The sequence below is a fragment of the Panicum virgatum genome, chromosome 9K (assembly GCF_016808335.1).
Source record: "Panicum virgatum strain AP13 chromosome 9K, P.virgatum_v5, whole genome shotgun sequence".
In the NCBI taxonomy this organism is placed as follows: domain Eukaryota; kingdom Viridiplantae; phylum Streptophyta; class Magnoliopsida; order Poales; family Poaceae; genus Panicum; species Panicum virgatum.
Window position 1 is genome coordinate 58696489 of NC_053144.1, and position 12217 is coordinate 58708705.

Consider the following 12217-nt stretch of genomic DNA (forward strand, 5'->3'; position numbering starts at 1 on the left):
ACCTCCGTATACCTTTTCTGCTTGCTCAAGATATCTTTAAAAGGGTTAGTTTAATTAATTCTTCCTATAACATGCAGTTTATGTGCTTGTGTGAACCTTCCAAAAGGACTCCGCAAAGGACTCTGCGACAAATCCTTCTCCCGCAATGCTGCGACAAATGGATACTGGAAGAGAAGCAGAAGGTCAAGCCCCGCAATGCTGCAGAGAAGAAGAAACTTGATGAGGAGAAGGCCATTCTCAAGGAACTACTTCTGCTTTGATGTTGGTTGTATGCAGTAGTCATGTAATTTAAGACACTTTGGTTTGGATAACCAGTACTTATGTGATGAAAACCAATGAAATGTTGGTGAAATGAACAATTTTTTGTGATGAAAACCAATGAATGTTGGTTTGGATAGCCTATTTTTTATGCACTGTTTTGTTTTTTCCCTCACGCGCACGGTCACATATAGCTGTTTTTGTTAATTTTGAGATATAATGTTTTTTTTACAATTATCATGTCGAGAAGACAGGCGACATTGAAGCTGCAGAGAAGATCCTGGTCATGTCCCGGGATGCAGGGTACGTCACCACTAAGATGTACAACTCGGCCCTGCGCACTTATGCGAAGGCTGAGCTGATGCCCCTGATAATTGAGGAGCGCATGGAGCAGGATAAGGTGGGTATGGTGACGATGGATCAGGAGACCAGGAGACTCTTGAGTTTAACGAGCAAATACCCAATTGGTGAGGTCTCAACGTTGATGTCTTAGATGTGCTGCTAGTTGAAGGAATGGATGTTTCAGGAAGCAATGTGTATCTGCTCACTTCAGTTTCAAGTACAGTACAAATAGGCAAATAGCAAGCATTTTGTTTTGAAGCACAATATATTTAGCACACACCTCCTTCCTTGCTTGCATGCTCTCAACGTTACTTCACTTCTCTACGCCACTTCTTCCTCACTTGTTCATGCACTGAGCCACTCTTCTAGCCACCACATGGCTGATTTTTTGCCTGTGTTCGATCTTAACGAGCCTGCACCGGAAGATGACGACAGCAACATTGGGATTGATCTCAACATGCCTCAAGATGACGACGGCCTGGATGAAGTTTATATCGACAAGCCTCAAGATGACGACAGCATGGCTGAAGTTGACATCGACGAGCCTCCATCGGAGAATGAAAACGGTAATGCATCTGTTTTTTTTATTGCACTAGCGGATATGTACGTGCCACAAGCACGTATTTAATTTTTCTTTCATCAAGCAATGATGTTATTTATTTTTCTTCCAAAAATAATACACACCTTTCTTTTTCTTCCATAAACAATTATATCAATTATTACCCTTCCAAAATAAACAATGCCCCAAATTATGGGTGAATGCATGTGGAAAGGAAAGTAAAAATATGTGCTAAAGAAAAGTAATATGCGGGTATAAGAGGTGAGTATAGAAAATTGCTGGTGTGAAAAGTATTAAGATTTTGGTGGAAAACATTGATGAAACCAATCTCCTCCTCTCTTTCGCCAAACCTTTTGGACTGACAAATGGGGCCTTCGTGAGGGATATGGTGGGTCTAATCTTGGTGAAAAAAAGTTTCAATTGTTTCAACTTTTTTATAGAATTGACTCAATGCATCTGATTTCGATGAAGTTGATTAGTTTCCTTTCTCATTTCGTTTCTCATTTTGTTTCTCCTTTTTCGGATAGTCTCCTTTCGTACCACAAACCATCAGTACGTTTGTTGCTTTTTAGTTGCATCAATTTTGATGGGACGATGGATAGTCTGTTGCAAGTGCAAATGCAATCATGCAATTATTACTCTTATTATTATGGGAAAAGTCAAATTTTCACCCTCAAACTATCGTAAAAGTCTGATTTTCAACCTTCAACTACGAAACCAGACAACATAGGCCATCCAACTGTCAAAACCGAGCAAATTTGGCTCTTAAAGTGGTTTTAAAGGTGATTTTGTATTTTCTAAAAAAATTAAATAAATCTAATTAGATCTAAAAAATCAAAACTAATTCACTTTAAATCAAAAAAATATAAAACTAGTACCAAAATTTTTCTAAAAATGCAACCTATCTATTATTGCTCCATTTGAATCTTAGTTATTAAAAATAATAGGCATAATTGCAAGCAACCAAATATTATGAACATAAAAAATTTAGATCTGAATAGCTCACAAGTCATGTGACAATAGATAGGTTACATTTTTAGAAAACTTTATACCCATTTCATAATTTTTTGACTTAAAATGAATTACGTATAAATTTTTTAGTGTAAAATTGAATATTATTAATTCTCATAAAATGGAAAACCACATTCAAAACCACCCCAGGGGCCAAATTTGCCCGGTTTTGATAGTTGAATGGCCTATGTTGTCCGGTTTTTTTTTAGGGTCACCGGGGGGAATCCCCACCGGTGACCCTAAATCCCCACCTGAATTTCATTAAAGGACCTTGGGTAGGTCAAAATATTACAAGAGTTTCAGCAATAAAAAAATAGAGGGAAAGATACACCCGAATACAACATCAGTGCCACATACACTTTTAGAAAATAAAGGTACAAGCCGGAGAACGAGGACCAGTCGCTGACAAGAACCGTCATTGGACAACATGCTCGCCTAAAGAGCCACGGCCGTTGCACATCCATACCATCCCTCGTAGCTACGCCGCTCCGTTATCACCCTCCATCTGAGGGTCAGGCCAACGGAGTGGGACTAAAAATGGTAGAAGGTGCGCAGACCAGGACTCACTGGGGACACGAAGATCCCCCTTGAAGCTGATGGTAACACCTTTCGTAGCATATCCGAGCTCCACCCACCACCATCCAACGTCGTACAAGGGGAGGAAGCCTCGTAGGGGAATGACAGAAGAGATGGAAACACCACCCGGCATAAGATTTGATGACACCATCAACAAGAGGAGCGTCGACGGAGTAGAGGCGCCAAATGGAGGCACTCGCCAAGCCACGAGGCAAGCCAACGACCTGTAACAGCAGTTCCAAAAGAATATGCGTAGAAGAAGAACAAAGCACCAGTATTGCCAAGAGCACATGGGGCATTGTGAACGGCGGGATGAGGGGATATTCCAAAGCGATGCCTTCACCAAGGGAACGGCGTCGAACTGATGCCGCCACCGCAAGATAGGAAGATCGGAATGGGTTTTCACCCGAAATCCCTCGTAATGAAACTTGGCTTAGGGGATCTACAGCGGCGCCTCCAGGAAGGAATTTGAAGCCCAAGGGCATCACTGCCGCCGGCACCGGCATTACACCGGGCAAAGCTTTCGCCCAGCACCCATCAATCACCAAGATCACATCAACAGCAACAAGATTGGACCTGCCGTTGCTGAAGAACCGCACGTGTGCGCGCGTAGTAGCGAGGCACACCGCAGAATAAGGGCATCGACGCGCCGACTGCATGCCGCAGCCGCACACGAGCACCCCCTCCGATTAGACCGTCGCCGCCGTCACTGGCACCGGCCGCGACCAACCGGCAGCAACTGTTGCCCATGCGACGTATGCCGCTAGGGGCGACGGATCCAGTTCGGCCGCCACCGGATCTGGCAGCCAGGGCCTCGAATCCGGCCATCCCAGCTGCCACCGCGAACACCCATCCTGCCGCTTGAGTCCTCAGCAGCTCGCTCGAGCAGGGAGAGATAGCACATCAGGCCGCACCCGTACATGCAATGCCTCAGTCTGTCCCCGGGCCCCCACTCCTTGCGGCAGGAGGTGAGGTCCGCACCCAACAACTCGGGAGGGGGGGCAGACGCCGGCCGGGAAGGGGCCAGATGTGGCCGCCGGCGACCCAAGGACTGGCTTCCCCGGCGGAGCAGAGTTGGGCAGCCGGGCAGGCTCCGGGCATGCCGGTCTCCGCGCCAGCACCCCCGCCTAGGCGCTGGCACTGGGGAGGAGCAGATCCGGCCGGGGAGGTCCCAGATCCGCCCGCCGGCGACCTAATCCAGCGTGGAGCACGCCCAGCCATGGTGGCACAGAGTTTGGGGGAAGGGAACGTGGGGGAGAGGTGGATGTGTGGATGGAGGCCTCGCCGCCGCCGTCACTGCGCCCGCGCGGGCTTCCGGCGGCGGCGAGGGGGACGGCCGGGAACGAGGGGTGCTTTGGGGGGGGGGGCGGCGGTCCGCCCGGGCCGCCCTTGGGGGGGGGACGCGAGCGGCGCATGGGAGGGGGGATCTGCTGTGTATGATGTCTCAGCGCATTCCAAAATTTGGACTTTCTATGTTGTCCGGTTTCGTAGTTGAATGTTGAAAATCGGACTTTTGCGATAGCTGAAGGGTGTAAACCGGACTTTTCCCTTTAGGGTTCTGCTTCAATCTGTATCTCGGAGAATATGGAAAAGGAACTTAGATATCTCTCATTTCCCATGTTCAGCTTGAATAACCCATTTGTCAAGCACAGGGATAAAAAAACGAATTGGAACCAATTGCTATATATACACAAAGCAATCAAGAAGAGACAGATCAAGCGGAAAGAATATGAGGGCGGCTCGTAGCCGGCTTGCGGCAATCTTCGCGGCTCGCGAGGGGACGGCTGCTCATCGCAGAGTCGCAAACTGGCGGAGCTCTGACCGGCGTCGTGCGACTCGCTGCATGGTCACCCTGCCAGCCTCCACTTCGCCACACCATCCACACCCGTGTGCTGACACGATGAAGCCGAGGATGCTCTCTTCTTCAAACTTCAAAAATTAAACATATGCGTCAAGCAACTCATCAACCGTGCCATGCACCGACGCCGGTAGATGTCATATTCAATAATGTGCCGGATTGAGACTGACTGTGTGATAAATGGAGGTGATGGTTAGCAGTGGCGGAGCTTGTGCGAGTAATCAGGGGAGCCAGCTATAGTACTTTGTCTTGAAAATTAATAAATAATAGCTGGTTTACTGTTCATTTAAGACATGGCTCCCTTTCAAATGCCCTAAGCTCCACCAGTGATGGTTAGTAGTCGCTGTCGCGGTGTCGCTTCTCGACAGATCGCCAGGTGCGACGAAATCCCAGTCATTGTGTTGTTCCGTTTTAGTAACCCGTCTGGTGGATGCATGTGACTGCGAATGCATGTACGTCTCGAGCAACCCGTCTGCCTCTTTCTTGGTTGATGTATGCTCATCCTCGGTTTGATGTTGATGAAGCCCAATGGGCCACAGGCCCAACAATCCACGAAACCACCGGATCGCTGCCGCTCTCGCCTCTCGACAGATCGCCAGGTGCGACGAAATCCCACTGTCTTTGTGTTCCTCCGTTTTAGTAAAAAGGTGGCAGATCGATGAGCCTAGGTCCCGCAACGTTAATGCATCATGGCCAGAGCCACGCGATCGAGCCTATTTCTACCTCGCCGATCAACGGGAAGAAACCGCTCGGCGAAGTGACAGCCCCGCCTCAGCTACCCCTCCGCCATCCCCCTCCCCCTCCCCCTTCCCCTTCCCTTTAACACCAGAAAACCGCAGCAATCCCCAGTGGCCAGCTCTCCTCGCACTGGACCCTCCAGTTACGATGGAGCCTACTGGTGCATTTCTTCCCGGTAGAGATCAAGATCACAATCGCACGCCTATCTCTACCTGGCTTAAATGGCTCATCGTGTGCATCGCTACGTTGGCTCTACTCGCCTGCTGCCAGTGGCGGAGCTTGAGGAGCTAACCAGGGAGGCCATTCATGACAATGTACTCTAAAAATTAATAAACAGTAACTATTTTACTATTCATGCAGTGGGGATTTCCATTCGGCCATGGCCCTCCTTGGCCACAATGAAGCTCCGCCAGTGCCTGCTGCTACTGCTGCTGCCGCTGGTGCCGGCGGCGGTACCGGCGCCGGCAGCGCGACGCGGAGAGCGGCGGCAGCAATGGGGACGTCGACGCGGCGGCGGTCCCGCGGACCGTCGAGTTGCACGGGCTGGCCGCGCCCAGCCAGCAGCTTGAGCTGGGCGGGCCTGCCCGAGCGAACCACGCGTCGGCGGAGATCGTCGAGATGCACACATCGCCGAGCGGTCTCCCAGCGTTGATCGTGATGGGAGCGGACGACGCGGAGGCCGGCGCCAGCAGCAGCAACGGCAACATCGACGTCGACGCGGTGGCGGCCCCGCGGGCTGTCGAGCTGCACGGGCTGGCCGGCGCGGCGGCGGCCCCGCCGAGCCAGCCGCTTGAGCTGGGCAGGCCTGCCCGAGCGAACCACGCATCGGCGGAGATCGTCGAGATGCACACATCGCCGAGCGGTCTCCCAGCGTTGATCGTGATGGGAGCGGACGACGCGGAGGCCGGCGCCAGCAGCAGCAACGGCAACGTCGACGTCGACGTGGCGGCGGCCCCGCGGGCCGTCGAGCTGCACGGGCTGGCCGCCATCGAAACCACCGCCAACACCCCACCCCCCACCACCAGCACCACGACGCCGACGCAGCAGATGGCCTCCGCCGATACCAACCCTATGGCAAGAAAGACGGCGGGCCTGCCTGACGCCGAGGGCGAGGTGATCAATCCTACGCCAGAGGAGCTAGTCCGAAAACACCAGGCGGAGCAATCTTTCCTCCCCGAGATGTCGCCGCCGCCGTTGCGGGCCTCTAGCCCCAAGAGGAAACAGAAAGAGGAGTCGATATCCAGAAATGTGGCGCAGCGGAATGAGTTCCAACGGGTAGCGAAAGGCGAAGTGGGCGTCGACGTCACCCTGGAGGAAATGCCCTGCGCCGCTGTCCGGAAGATCACCAGTGACGTCAAGAACAGCATCAAGAAAGAAGCAAGGAGATTGGAAAAGGAAGCGAAGAGACTGCAGGCAGAGGGCTGCACGCAACCCGCAGATGTCGCAGCAGCAGCGGGACGCCGACCCTGCGGACACGGACCCCCTCAAAGCTAACTATGGTGACGTCCACCAGCATAATCCGGAGTCCAAACGATCTTGGACAGAGATTGATGAACTTTGCGTTGAAGCAGCCGGACAATCTGTGCTGGTTCGTGGCCGGGTACAGGCCATTCAATTCGGCCACTCAGTAAGAAAATTGCCTTCGTGATCCTGCGGGATGGCACGAACACTGTGCAATGTACGCTTTCGGTTGACGCTGAAGCTGGAGTTACTCATATGATTCGTTTTGCTACAAATTTAACCAAAGAAAGTCCGATCAATGTTCACGGGATTGTGTTCATCCCTGAGGAGCCTCTGAAATCAACGACAAAGAAGGTATGCAAACCCAAACACACAAAGAATTGTTTCTTATTTGTCAGGTTTTCAAGGTGTGCACCTGTAATGTTGGTTATCTACAGTATAGCATCATGCTTTTGTTATTCTGCCATGTCACATATCATGCTTTGTTACTCTGTTGTGCCTTATTTCGTCTTTACTGGTGTTTGTGTCTTAGACTGCTGGTACCTGACGTGACAGAATTCCAATCCATATTCAGGAAACTCCTTGAAAAAGAGATGAATGCTTTGGTCATATACATATAATTGTTGTGTATTCTTATTGTTGCGGTGGTAGGTTCTTAGTTGGTTATGGACATAAAAGAAATTGTCTTGAGTACATATTTTGTGGAAGAACACACACTGGCACGGGGTAACAGATTTGTTGATATTCCCTTCTAAGCGAAATATTTGGATTTTGGAGATGATTTTTTTGAAATGCGGTGCTTTAAGATAATTGATCAGAGCTGTATAAATCCCAATACCTCTCCAAAACTGCTCACATCATCTCATTTAGTCTTGTTGTGAATATAGAATGCTGATAATCTGGGACTATTTGTGCCCATTCTGGGGCTCCTACGAGGTCCATCAGGGTCTTGTCCGAAAGAAGTAAGATGTATAGAAATGCTTTATTACGCGATATGAATAGGGCTAAGGACCTCAATACAGGGACAAAGATATTCGATAAATCAACTAATGCTTACTATACTTGTCCAGAACTGGATCAGGATATAGATGATTTTTTTCACGAATACTAATATGGATACAGTAGCGCAGAGCCCATACATAGGGCTTATTCGCTCTGTACACATTTTAGAGAACGAGGGGGATGGACCTGCCCCAGCCACTGATGCTCCTCGCCCTTCCGAAGCCCCTCAGGCAACGGATTTAGTAGCAGGTAGCCCTTCTAAAGCCCCTCAGGCTACGAATTAGTAGCGGGTAGCCCCTTGGATCAATTTGCCATTCACCTAATAATTCCTCTCGCTCTTGGTCTCGGTTTGTTCCTACTGTTCCTGGGAATGGATGCGAAACTTTCGAAGATATTGGCTTCTTTTTCCTTGTGTGGCTTCTTTTTCCTTGTGTTTGATGACTCATCCTTGAGTAGTTCTTATGATCCTAATGAAGTTCTTTTCTCCAATTGCCACTTGATTTTAAATCAAATACTTCATGTTAGCGTTAACAGATCTCACCCACGTGGCTCTTGAGTTGTTTGTTTCGCTTCCATCTTATTCTCTTAATAACCTAAAGAATTGATGCTTATTAAACTTGTGATTTATATGCCGAGTCACATTTTGCATCTGTGGTATGTTTGAAATGTTTGCGTTCTGCATAATGATTTGTCAGGTTGAAATTCAAGTTCGAAAGATGTATTGTGTCAATCGTGCAGTTGCAAATCTCCAATTCAATTTTGAGGACGCTACTCATAGTGAAGAAGACATGCAAAGAGCAAAAGAAGTATGTAATGTCCTTTCTCTGAATCATGCAAAATTATGAGCTTCACTTTCATTTCCCCACCCTGGAGGCTAGCTAACTCAGTTTCCAGCTTTTATGTCTTAAAGTAGTATTTGATTTGATTTACAGAATGGAGAGAAATTTGTCTGTGTGAACTTGGAGACACGTCTCAACAATCAACCATTGGATTTGCGTATTCCAACAAACGAATCAATTTTCAGGATCCAGAGTGAAGTTGTTTTTGTGAGTATTTTGCATTGTACTCTCGGCCCTTCTGCCTTGAATCTAAGTGGTTATTGTGTTTCTTATTGGACCAACTATATCAAGTCTAGTGAACCTTCATTCTCTTATGTTTGTACTTTAAATAATCTGCTCCCGGAGCTTAGACATACTAAGCTTAAGTGATTGCCTTGTGACACATGTACATTACCATCTATCTGACCGCATCGCATAAGTCACTTTGAACAATGAACATGAAACACGAGTAACTGGTTCGTCAGGGCCATGTATGTGTGATTCATATGTTGAGTGCGTGATCATTTCACCATCTTTTGTGGTTATTTTGGGTTTCCAAGTGACAGATTCTTATCATGTTATTTTGTCGAATACTAGTTTATGGTGTTCTTCTATAGTTTGTAATTGAAAACATTGTTGGATGTTGTGCAGAAATTTACCACCTTCCTGAGAGAGAGAGAGAGGCTTTGTTGGGATCCATACTCCTAAGATCACGCCTGGACTGAGTGAGGGTGGGGCTGCAGTGTTCAAGTTTTACTACATTAACAACCAGCTGGCTTCACTTGCACAATCACCTCAGATATACAAGCAAATGGCTGCCCATGGTGGTTTTAAACGTGTATTTGAAGTTGGGCCTGTATTTAGAGCAGAAAAATCAAATACACACCGCCATCTGTGTGAATATATCGGCCTACATGCAGAAATGTAAATAAAGGACCACTACTTTGAGGTATGGAATGTACTTCTTTTTCAGGAAAAATGTTATTGTTCATCTGCTGAAAAAATGATGACAATGTATGAATTGTTTATTGACATAGGTTTGCGATATCATTGATGAATTATTTGTGCAATTGTTCAAACATCTAGAGGAGAAATGCAAGGACAGTATTGAAGTAATTAAAAAACAGTATCCAGTTGAACCTCTAAAGGTAAGCTATTGTAGTCTCTTTATTTGTGGGTACTATTACTAGCTACAGTATGATCCGTTGACCACCTAGCTAATTGTTATCATTTATGCAGTATTTGGATAAAACAGTGAAGCTTAGATATGATGAAGGAATTCATATTCTCAAGGTTTGTTTAAGGAACATTTTCAAATATTGATCGAACTTTCAACCCTAGTGAAAGTCAGATATTTATTAACCTTTTTCCTAAATTATGATTGAATATTTACTATTTGACAGGAGGCTGGATTTAAATTTGAGTACACAGATGATCTTAATACCGTAGCTGAAAAGAAATTAGGCCAACTTGTCCGAGACAAGTAGGTTTACTCTATTTTTTTAACTGTAATAACTACCTCATTGTTATTTCCATATTGGCATTGTATTTTTTTTTCTGTAGGTATGGAACGGATTTTTTTTATTCTTTATGAATACCCATTAGCACTACGTCCTTTCTACACTATGCCATGCTTGGATAAACCAGATTACAGTAACTCATTTGATGTCTTCCTTCGAGGTGAGAACATTTGATGTATTTTTATCTGTAAAACAGCAATATGGGTGGCAAAACTATAACAAGAGCACACTTTTAAGCAATAGATGCAACGTTGCCCTATAGCGTACTAGGCTCATTTGCTTGTCTTAGAGGCCTATCCCATTTCCAGTTTGGTAACATTAGGATATTTGCCATCCATGGCATCAGAGTAACCAAATATCTATGGACTGGCTCACCTTGCAACAAATGCGCACACCCAGGCTTGGGCTTGGGCCCTTAAAATCTGTTGCGGGTGTTGGTTTTGTGATGGTATGACCAAATAATGTGCTTTTGTGAAATTGAATATATAAAAAGTCAACATAGGGAATAGTATTAAAGAATACTAGGACAAATTCATTCCTTTGAGCAAGAAAAGGGCAATTTTCTCTTGGATTATACTCCCTCCGTTCCAAATTATAAGACATTCCAACAATCTTGAAGAGTCAAAGTTTTTTATGTTTGATCAAATTTATATAATAGAATAATGATATTTATTATATAAAACTAAGTACTATTAGATTCTTTATTAAATATATTTTCATAGTACATTAATTTGATATCATAAATCTTTATATTTCTCTCTATAATCTTGGTCAAACTTTAGATTGTTTTGACTCTCCAAGATTCTTGGGATGTCTTATAATTTGGAACGGAGGGAGTATAAGCTTCTAACTGCATGGGATTGTTCTAAAAGAATCATTGGTAACGACAGGAGAAGAAATCATTTCTAGATCACAAAGAATACATACTCAAAAACTGTTGTGTGCCCAAAGAAAGAAATCTAGAATCGATGCTGATTCTCTGAAGGGCTTCATTGAGTCTTTCAAGTAAGTTTATTATTTGATATCTCATATCATCATCATCCAGCATGCAGAATACTAATCGTAGGCAAATTATTACTACACTTTATCTTTGTTGTAGGGTCCACTTGGCATGCTAAAATTTCTTATAATTTTTTTGTGGATCTGTATTGCAGCTATGCACCACCTCCTCATGGAGGTTTTGGTGCTGTACTGGAAAGGATCGTGATGCTGTACTGCGGGCTTGATAATATCAGGAAGGCTTCAATGTTCCCGAGAGACCCACATAGGATAGTACCTTGACTCATGAAGCCTAGTTTCCAAAGTTGCTAGAACACAAGCTGGAATATGAGAGTTTGCATACAATCTACTAGCACAAGTGTAGCATCTTCAAAGGTCTAGAAGCAACGTTGGTAGGAAAATTTGATTGATGTAGGTATGGTTCACTCGGTTAAAGTAATTGGCTGCACACCTTGCAACGGGCTGTTTGAGCGAAAGAGAGGATGCAACACTATCAGCTTTTTTGTGATCTGTTCCATAGATGGAATCAGGGATGCAGCTTTGCCATCTGCATAGAATGTTAACATCGATCATGTTTTCTGCGGAGCTTGTATGAATTCAGTGTTTGTATCAAGTCAGAATGTTTCTTCTGTATCAAGCTAGAATGCTAGTGCTACCTGTATCTTCTTTTCTTTTCTTTTCTTTTTTGAGAAGAACTACATTCTTGCCCGCCTGAACTTTTATTAGATGTGGCAAATCACAGATTACAAAGCATAGAGGTACACCTCAACACAAGGAGGACAAGGAAAATGTGGCAAATCACAGATTACAAAGCATAGAGGTACACCTCAACACAAGGAGGACAAGGAAAACACAACTTGTACAATTTAAAAGATTTAAAAAGACAATACTACATGGTACGGGGCAAAGGACGACCACCTATCGTTGAAAAGAGCCCCCACCGAGCAACATGCTCGCAGGACAAACAATGGCCGATACGCATCCACACCGCCCCTCGTAGCTATGCCGCTCCACTGTTGTCCTCTATTGAGGGACCGTGCAATAAAGTGGGGACTAAGGGCAGTGGAAGGAGTAC

At 45.9% G+C, this 12217-nt stretch overlaps 1 pseudogene; it reads left to right on the forward strand.

Moving 5' to 3' along the window:
- Positions 1-5755: 5755 nt before the first annotated feature.
- LOC120652783 lies at positions 5756-11755 on the forward strand (annotated as a pseudogene).
- Positions 11756-12217: the final 462 nt, after the last annotated feature.